We start from the raw sequence: 10,335 nt of genomic DNA on the forward strand, positions 1-10,335 counted from the left end.
CCAAATGTCTTCTACGGAATTCAATTTCATATTGAGGCTGACTGTCTCTGGAACCGTACGTCCACCTGCTCACCTACGTTATGTGAGCAAGGTTTTGAGTGTTTTGAGTTGGGAATTATTTGCGACACCGAAGGAAGATATGTCCATCAATGAGAATAAAAAGAGATGGTTAGAAAAAAGGCCGACTAGATCAAAATTTGGTGCAAAGAACAAAAGTTGAGAAATAAGGTGATACTAATTACAAAATAACATCACTGCAAAATTTATCTGCGGACAAAATCCACTAAAATATTGCTCACCTATCACCAGCGGGTTTTGCCTGTTATAGCATCTTTAGAGTTTTGGTGCATATTTAAGGTATTAACAACTGTAATTCAATAAATTAAAACAGATATACTCAGGGTATACATGTGGGTGAAAAACAATGGAGGATAATATGACAGAATCGCTACAAGGTCTTATCCAAATTTCTAATAGAGAGCTATTAGCTAGTGATAATATTGAAAATATTAAAATGGATACGTGGAATGGACTTTTAAATACATCCTCGATCGATCCGATTGGCATTTATGCCTAAGTGAACGTTTGTAATGCGTATGGGTCAGTAAATATTTATTAACATATATATTAGTAAAGATTTATTAACATATACAACATTTTAGTCGATTCAATGGCGAAAATAACTTGTTACTTGGGCAAAATGTTTTTGAATACTGTCAAATAGGCCGTTGATAAATAGCTACAGAAAAAATTCATAAATATTCTATCGCTTATTATTTTTTTCTAGTTTTGCATCAGACTGATTTGGGCAGGTTGCGTCCCTCGAACTTTATTTTGTACAAAAGTTTAATACTATCCAAACTTCTTTAGATCATGATTTGTTTTTTTCCGCAATTCAAAGAAAGGATCTCGGTGGAGTAAATGCACTAATTAAAACTCTCCTCTTGCAAACTAGGGTTAGCAACGATTCAACAATGGTTTCATTGTGGTGCACAGAAGCGTACCCGCAGTGTGCACTCTGGGGTAGTATATTTTGATCGCTTCCCTTTTACGCGAAAGAATTCCCTCCCCTACCATCGCTTACTTGCCATATCACCTTTTTTTCCTATTAATTTGTGTTAACATATTTTTGAAGCCACAGCAGCAAGATAAAAACGCCAGTAACACGAGGTATATTTTTCCCCGGTCTTATTTTTTCTTGCTCTTTGTCAGTTTAAATTGTCACGCATTTTACCATATTCGTCGCGAATAATGAGATAATAATCACACATCGTTTACAAAACTTACTTATTAATGAATAAAATAATTTGTATTACATTAATGCGACGTGCAACGCATTCAAAAGTAAAATCCAATGTTTATTTTAGTTTGCTGACCCTAATGGTGATAATAATGATTAGCATTTAGCTTTCAATAATAATTATAAAACTGAAAATACCACTGCACACTGTAATTATTTGAAGCTAAATTACTAATTTCATTTTTTAAACGTATTCAACGACTTTAATATGACGAATTTTCCAACGTTATTATTAGCCTATACCTATTGTAATTCAGCAATTTTATTCATAATGATTACAATTAAGTTGAAAACATTTAATGTAAAAAAGTTATGAGTGAAACTTTACTGTCTCGTTTTTCAAAATTGGCCTTATACACTAGCTTTCATTCAGAAATTAGAAAATAAATCTAAATTTTCACCTGTGCGCGTTACTGCGTGCAAAGTCACTTGTTCCATGCTGTGCGTATCCTTAAATTCTTATAATATTTCTATTTCCTTTCGTGGAAGGAAGAGATGGCAGAGGAAATGTGGGGATTTTCTCAGGTGAAAATGGGTGAGGAAAATAAAGGATATATTACATGGAGAACCATGATGATTACCCTGGGTAACGTAAAAGGGAACTTTTGTTTATGCAATTTCATTGGTTGGACTAACTTGGAGTGGGGAGGTAACAGATATATGTACCATTATTGGGAAGCAAAATTTGGAGCAAAGGATGAATAATGGAAATGAAAGGAAATGCTGGGCATGGAGGGAATTTGAGGTTGACTTATCGGGTAGCAGGTGGGAAATCGAAATTATGCGTTGGAGTAATGAGAAAAGAGTAAGCCGATGAGTATACGACGTTATAAATTAGGCGTTAGGTTAAGGAGACGCAGACATGGATTTAAAGGGAACACTCAATCCTTCGAGAACATCTGCATTATTTTGGAGTGCTCAGTATTCAGATATGTACATGGATATCTTTAGCCTTTCCTGAAGGCCGTGGAGAGAGGCTCGTAGCGAGGTAGTTAGGTTTGCTTAAGTTTGAGAGGGTTACGTGAAAACTCGAGTCAAAGGCATTAATCGGAGATTGCCCAGAAAAACGATCTCATATCATCTCATGACTGATAATGAGTATTAAATAAAAATAAAGTTATAAAAATGTATTCAAGTTTTCACCAGTTAATTTGATGCAGAAGATCCAGTGTAATCAATAATTTGACTCTTATAAACAGAAATTCATTATCCTTATCTATGACGTCATTTATTCCATAGCTGATAATGCTTCAGGTGAACTATCCCTGCTATAATGATGAAAAAAATATTCTTCAAACATAAAAAATGTATATGCGTTGGTTGGGTAAGATATTGGTAAGAGGATCAAAACTTATCGTATCATGAGTCAAAATGCAAAGTAATTGGTAAAGGTCATGCAGAGGTATATCTCTTTGCGTATGAGGTCGAATAAATGGCATTATTACAATAGAATGCTACAGAAAGGTGTTTTCGTATGGTAATCTTTCACACTTTTTTCAGCGTAATTATTTCTAAGGACTTAGGATTAACTTAAAAAATATGTAATTGAAATGAGTTCTTTTGGAAATATTAATGATTAATCGATGGGTAGTGGCCTAAAGTTATGAAATTTCACCATAGCCTTGAAGGCAAGTTTGTATCGTATGTAAAAGTATCGGAACTAAAGGCGTTTTCTTTAAGTGAAAGAGATAGAAAAAAGCTGATTTATAACTAACGTCTTTCATTTTGGCCAACTCTTGCTGCCCACCTGTGAGGCTCTTAGCAGTGACTTTTACTGTTATTTTCATCTTTTACGTTAATTAAAATTTAACTTGAATACATTACGAGTGCAGGTTGCTAAAATGGCTCTCGTGAAGCATAATTATGTTGCCATTAATATGTCATTAACGTATACAAATAGTGATTTTTTGTGATTCAGTCGTAATTGTTGCCCAAGTAATTTTTACCTACATGTGGATGAAAAATTTACATTTGATGAAAATTAACAGAAATTAAAAAAAACTCTTTCCCCTGTGGCATATATTAAAAGCTTATTAATGAGAGCTAGAGATAGGTACGGTGTGTAACGCATTGAATCCTAACTCTAATCGCTAACGCAGTAATATGATACAACAAAAAGATGAAAAACCTATCCGTCGCTCCAGGAGTTATTTCACCATCTGGGTAATATTGATCCTATTTGGGATCTATATTCAATAGCAATAGTCACGAATGGTGAGATAAGCGCTGGTGATTGGATAACGTTTTCATTTCCCCTATGGCATAATTACCATTGATTTTGGAAGGGATTCAGTGTGGTCGCTTTTGGAAACTTTATTTGAATGGCTGTCAACCTGGATTCATGCATCCTCTTTCATTTTTCTTTGGCATAATACACTTAGGGTTTTGACCTTAGTCAACAAAGAAGTCTCTAATGAACTAACTAACCCAATAAACTTTTCATTCAGATTTCGTACTTAGTATCATTACGTTGGCTAAAGTTCTTGTTCATAATGAAGCGTCGTGGTTATTTATTCGGTTTAATTATTGCTTTTATAACATCAGTATGTAAAAATAAGTCAGAGGGAAATATATGAGAAAACATGTGATGGATAATGGGTTTGAAATCACTATTTAAAAAGGGTAAGTACTTGTAGGTGAAAATAAATTGATGGAACAAATTTTTCTATTATTCCATCGATCAAAATATAAAAAGTTATTATGAATAGGTCATGCCTTCGGTGCATTCAACCGGCTCAAATATAAATGGAAGTACAAACATAACTAGAGAGAGCTCGCACAAGAGTTCTGAGAATTTCTCCCGGTGAAAGTATAATCTTTGGTTGAGCGTGCGACTCATACAAAGTTGATTCGGGTGCGTATAAAGCTTAAGGAATCTGAGGGTGAAAGGTCAAGGGCTAAGAGTGGGTCCTTATTTACGGCACCCGTGTCCTTTGCTATCCGTACCCTACCCGCTCCCCTAACCCCACCTCACCTATAAGGACTTTTTTATACGCCCCTTCATTTTTGGAGTGACTCCTAATTAACTACTTGACCGAACTTCGCGGTGCTGCTTGTTTTTTTTCCTTCCTCTCGGCTCTGGTTTTCTCTCCTTTGAAGGCGTCCGGCCCAAGCAAACTGGAGTGTCACAATTTTTTTGCGTGTTTTTTTTCAAAAAATTCCGTTTTTAAACTGAGTAAGTTCTGCTGCCCCTAGTGAACAAATTTACCTCTAATAATAATAGCATTTAGGAATAGACATTGCCACAGACAAATGATCACTAATCTAGCCTAATCCATTGCCTATTAATTTGCATTTTTTGCGTTAAATTAGACCATGAATAGGTAATTGTGCATTCTACATCATATGTGTAAGTGCTTAAAGAAGGTAGTAGTAGAAGAAGAGAAGGTAGCGTGGAGAAGGTAGTATTAGGTATAGTATAAGGTTAAATCAGTTGTAACATTTACCATAAAGGATTTTTCTCCATAACTTTGAAGTATTCGGTAAGAATGTCTCTGAAGAAATTAATATGAAAAAATGGACTTTCTTCATGGATTTACTAATCTTATCATGTGTATAAAGCTTTCAGGTTGTTTTTTTCAAAATCCTAGTGGCTCTTCCGTGAAGACGTAATTATGTTTCGGGGTAGACAAAAGAAGATCTTGTATTTTAATATAAAGTCGAAGGTAGTTTATCGAATCACTTGAAAAAGGTAGTTGATTTGAGTTACCGTTAATGTTAGATTGGCTTGTTAATTTTTTTCTTATCCTCCTCAGTCATACTCGCGATTCCATTTTGTTAGTCTGATTACCATCACATTAGGCAAGACTGCATACATAAATTCTAAAAACCTTGCCTACAATATGCAGAAAGATGGAGCCTATGGTACCTAAGTGCAAGTCCTATGAAAAAATTAATTCCTTAACGCTAAGATATTCCATCTTGATGTAGACTGAAAAGCAAGAATGATGAGTATTACGTAAGAAAGAGACGTATTTTCCTTAATTCAGTGGAATTTTAATATGAATTTGTTTGAGTTTCCAGGTATTACCTTCTTTTAGAAAAAATAATGTGTAGCCAAGAGATTACCAACAGTAATAAAAATTCAGCTTTGAAAGAAATTTTAAAATTTTCTCATCGGAAATTTTACATCCCGCGTTTTAGTCATTGATTATGGTGAATGGTTTAGGCATTATAATGGTGAATTCTCTTATTAAGAATATTTTAAATACTGGAATTTCGTATCTGAAATATCTATTATGAGAATTTTTATTTTTCTGGGCGATGCTTGAAAATTCATCATAGATCTATTACAGAATTCTCTGGATTTTTTTTCTGCAGCTGCAAGACTGCCTTATCCTTTCGCTTCCATTGATGATTTAGAATGTCCAATTATTCACGATCTAATTCATGTAGGTAGTGATTAGCCTAGCGTAGTGCTCATTTGTCTGTGATAATGCTTATTCCTAAATACTATAGTTATAAGAGGTAAATTATGATTGTAAGGTCACAAATATGCATTCCAGTCAATCTGGTTCAGTGCAATCGTTGTTATAATAATAGTGCCAGGAAATTCTAAAATTAAGCGATTAATATAAAGAGCAATTTAAGTTAAAAGTGAGGTTGAAATCTATATTTTAGAGCCTAATTCTATATTTTTTATCTCTGGGGATACGATAAGCATTATGAAATTGTACACCTCAGTTATTTTTATGCTAAGTTTACGGTGCGAATGATATGACTGCATATGCCCTGAGAAGAACTACTCGAAAGTTCATTACTTCACCATATTCACCGTTAATTATCGTTCAGTAAAACTCCCACTAGCGCTCTCCCATTCTACATATCTAATCTCATCTTCGTTATGACGCAAAGACCACAGCAACCTTTTTTCAATGACTCATCCAATTTCCCCTAATTCCCTTGTATCCTTTTCCTCCTGACAATTTTGGCTCTCGTTCTGCCATCAAATCAGTCCACGTGTGTCTGTTCTGCCCTCCTATCATTTGCCATAGCATTCATTATGTTCAGTAGCAATGGGATAGTACGGTTTTTCGGTACACGGAAGTCCATCCGTATCCTTTCTGTAACGAATCGCAAATCAGGGCCGCGGAATGTTAAAGAAAATTGTCCGGCTGTGCAAAGGATATGAATTATTGGAAAATGGCCAGTAATAATGTTTTTCCCGAGTCCGTCAATTGGATATTCAATGAGTCGTTAACGCGGAAGCCACCGCTTCAATATTGCAGGCTCACAGTTCTGAGGGTCGGTATGTCCCCGATTTGATAATGTTCGCTAATTGGCACTGGGAAGGCACATTCATTTAATTTTCATTTTAGCTCTTTCATTCCATTGAGGTCGGACATCGTCTATTGTTACAATGCTTCAATTGGTCGTTAGTGGATTCTAGTTCGCTCTTGGTTCGTTGGTTTGGATTCCGCAAGCAATTAATGAACATTTGAGTTGATGAGGTTTGTTTCGCGACGCATAGAAAATTCTCGTTGTCGTTCTCATTGTGATTTAAGTTATCATTGGCACTGTTAATATGGTGAAATATAATTTGTACTAAAAAAAATTAAGTGCCTATTTAAAATGTGGCACAGGCTTTTCTTCCTCAAATGGGCATTTACCGCCTAGTTTTCTGCGTTGAATTTTAATTTTATATACTCCCTTATGGTATTTCAATAAATATTAGTAGAAAATTATTTAATCAATGTCATTGAGCGTATTTGGAATCGTAAAGCCTTCTGCTGTACATTACACAAAGCAAAGTCGCATTTAATCTACTTTGTATATCTTTTTGTACGATACTTTCTAATTCTAATATATATTGTCAAAATTTACTATACAATCCTAAGCTAATATTAAATTCACCTTATGGATTTCATGCTGATGCGATACATGCTGGAACTTCTTAACCAGAAATAATTTTTTAAATATAATATTCCAATGAATGGATGATTACCATAAAACTGATTTATTGATGCCAGTTATGGTTATATTTACATACAGTTAGTTATCTAATTACTTAATTTCCATTCAACGATAGTGCTCATATGAATCAAAGGTACAATAAAATTATCCATTCATCAAGGAAGGCAATGCACTTACCTAAAGTAGGGTAGACCACTCAATTTTTCATGATTAAAAAGTCCATTTTGGAATTAATCTGTGAATTTTTTTGGTATATTCCGTGTTTGGCTACAGAAAAAAATCTTTATTTTTTGTCATTATTATCTGATTCTCTTTTAAAATATTATTGGCATATTTTTAGGTTATGTAAAATAACTTGAATCCATCGAATTATAGAATTTATAGCTGCAATTGAAGTCTAGTCAATATTGCCAGTATTTCTAATTTGAATCGCACCTCAAAGTGGTATGAATGCAGTTATTTCCTGTACTGTATCACTTTCTTGGTCCCATCCTAATAAAAATCCAGTCAAATTGTTAAAATTAGTCAAATATCTAATGCCTAGCTAATATAGTTACTTTATAAAAACTGCTGTCTTTAATTACGTAAATGGATTGTTTCGCAAACATTTTAAGAAATGTCAGACAGTTACTCAGGATAGGTCTACTACTCAGCTTAATTGCATTTTCCACGTAAGATCATGAGTTGAAAAATAAGGAATGAATGTATTTTAAAGTACCTACCCAGTTGTAGTTGACTTAAGAAAAAAATAAAGTTCAATGCGAACTACGGTTTCAATTCAATCGCCAACACCTAATTTCAACTGACTTTACCAGTTCGAGAATTATTCAACCCTTACTCCTTAACTATTTCTCATTCTAAGCATTCCTCGTCTAAGATTACTCATTACAGATGCTTCATTTCAAGTTAAATTTTTACAATGAAAGTTAGTGGCGTCAAAAGCTAATCCACCGGTATGAAGTGCAGTGAATCGATAAGACAATTTTGTTAGGATCCAATTTCAGTGTTTAAGTAATCACGTTAAGAACTCTATGGAATAATATTCCATGAACGGTGAAATCTTTTTAGCGAAAGGCTCTGGTTAAATGTTATAGTTAGAGCAAGAATAATTCAGACAAGTTTAGTTTCGTACAAAAATTTCTACTTTGATGGTGGGGTTACATATATGGAGGTCTGTTTCACTGTTCCATGCACTTACTCACAAATTAATAATTTTATCTCAGTATGAGGATTTTTTATGCATAAGTAAGGGTTGTGTATGAATTTAAGGGCAGAAATGGGTGCACCAAAATGCAGGTGTGGGAACCGTCATTGATGCAGAGGAAAAAGGTTTCGGAGGCGGCAAGTGGCTATTACCATGAAATCCAGGATTAAGGACGAATCTTTCGAGGGAGTGTTGATGATTTAGTCCAAAGAATATGAGTTTTTTCATCATAAATCTATATTATTAACGGAACGGAAAACAATGGTGATCCCCGCCAGCATTACTAATTTTCATTTCCAGCAAGCACCCACACACACATCTGTGGGGCTAAATCTATGAGGGACGGGGGCTAAGGGGGTATAGGACACCCCCATGGAATCGAGACACACACTAGAGAAAATCGAAATTTTCGGATGTAGTCACTGAGTACAAAAGTATTTACTTATGTTTTCGATATATTTATCAAATTTTACGAATTGAAATACAAATAAACTCTAAACTTAGGGCCTATTTTACACACTTTTGGTGTGCAAAAATTCAGTTGCAGATTCAGAGAGGGGCTAGAGGGATTTTTAGCCCTCCATTCGGTATCCAATTGGCACTAGATAGAATGATAATTTTGTTTGGACCCCCACTACTGCTGGGCGTTGCTCCCCCCCTTTCCCTATCCTGCATCCTCCAATGAGACCCATAGCACCTAGTAAGTTAGAATTATGATTACTCACTATCCCGGTGAGAAGCACTAAATTAACTATAGAATTAATAACGAATGGTGCAAGAAATTTCTGACTGAGCATTTGCGAATGATACGCAAATGTATCGTACTGTCCACTTAATCTTTAATTCACGATATCTTTTAAATTTTTTATGTGCTGTTTCACGATAAATTTCCGGAAATAGTTGACTCCAGAGTTTACTAATTTAAAGGTACCATTTTGAATAAATGAACGCATATTTCACGTAATATTCTCTGAAGCCAAGAATACTGGGGTGTAAAGAAATGCGAAATTCGAGTTCGTAAATTCAATTTTCTCGCCTTACATTTGTGGATGCTTTTATTTCATAGTGTTTTAATATGAATATGCCAATGCTTACATTCATCACCTGATTTATTTTTTAAGGGATCAGCATCTGCATACGAGAATGTTTTACAATAAATTATCATAAGCTCGGAGTTGTTATTCCCCCACAGCGTTGAATTAATAATGCCTCCTAGTCACTACGCGGATATATCCCTGTATTAAATATGTATAGACACTAGTTATTTGAAAATCGCCTTTCGTCATCGACTTCCAACTTAAGTTACGGACATTTAAATTTCCACACGGTGCTTTTGAATCCGCACCTTTACTCGTAAACAGAAACCAATTGTCACTAGCTTTTGAAAACTATTGATTCAAACTAATTACTTCGCAAGCAAGTGTTGCCTATATATAATACCATTTTGGGAACATAACTGACACTTTAATTGCGGTTCCTCGGCTGCGTTCAGCTACAAAAAGAAGCATAAGTGGTATTTAGTGCAATGCTAGAGAATCAATTTAAAATAACATATTGTTCCCGCGTAGCACGTCGCTATTTTCTGTTTTTTATAGTGGCATATTGGTTTGTGTAAAAATCATACTTTCTTCTTGAACTTTTCAGGATGTGTAAAATAGACCCATGTGAACATTTAAATTTATCTTCAAATGAAAATGTTGCCTCTTAAAAATATTGTGATGACACTTTCTAATTATAGACACAAGCAAATTTTTGCAATGTCTGCAGTCTATGACCTGAAGATTTTAAGATGCTGGTTTGAATTTTATACGAAGAATGCGTCACGAAAAATGACTGGGCGAGCGGGCGTGATAGGTCCTGTTCATGGCAACCGAAGGAAAAGGCAATACCCATCACCATTCCATGGATTTCCCCCCCC

The sequence above is a fragment of the Ischnura elegans genome, chromosome 4, assembly GCF_921293095.1.
Source record: "Ischnura elegans chromosome 4, ioIscEleg1.1, whole genome shotgun sequence".
Lineage (NCBI taxonomy): Eukaryota > Metazoa > Arthropoda > Insecta > Odonata > Coenagrionidae > Ischnura > Ischnura elegans.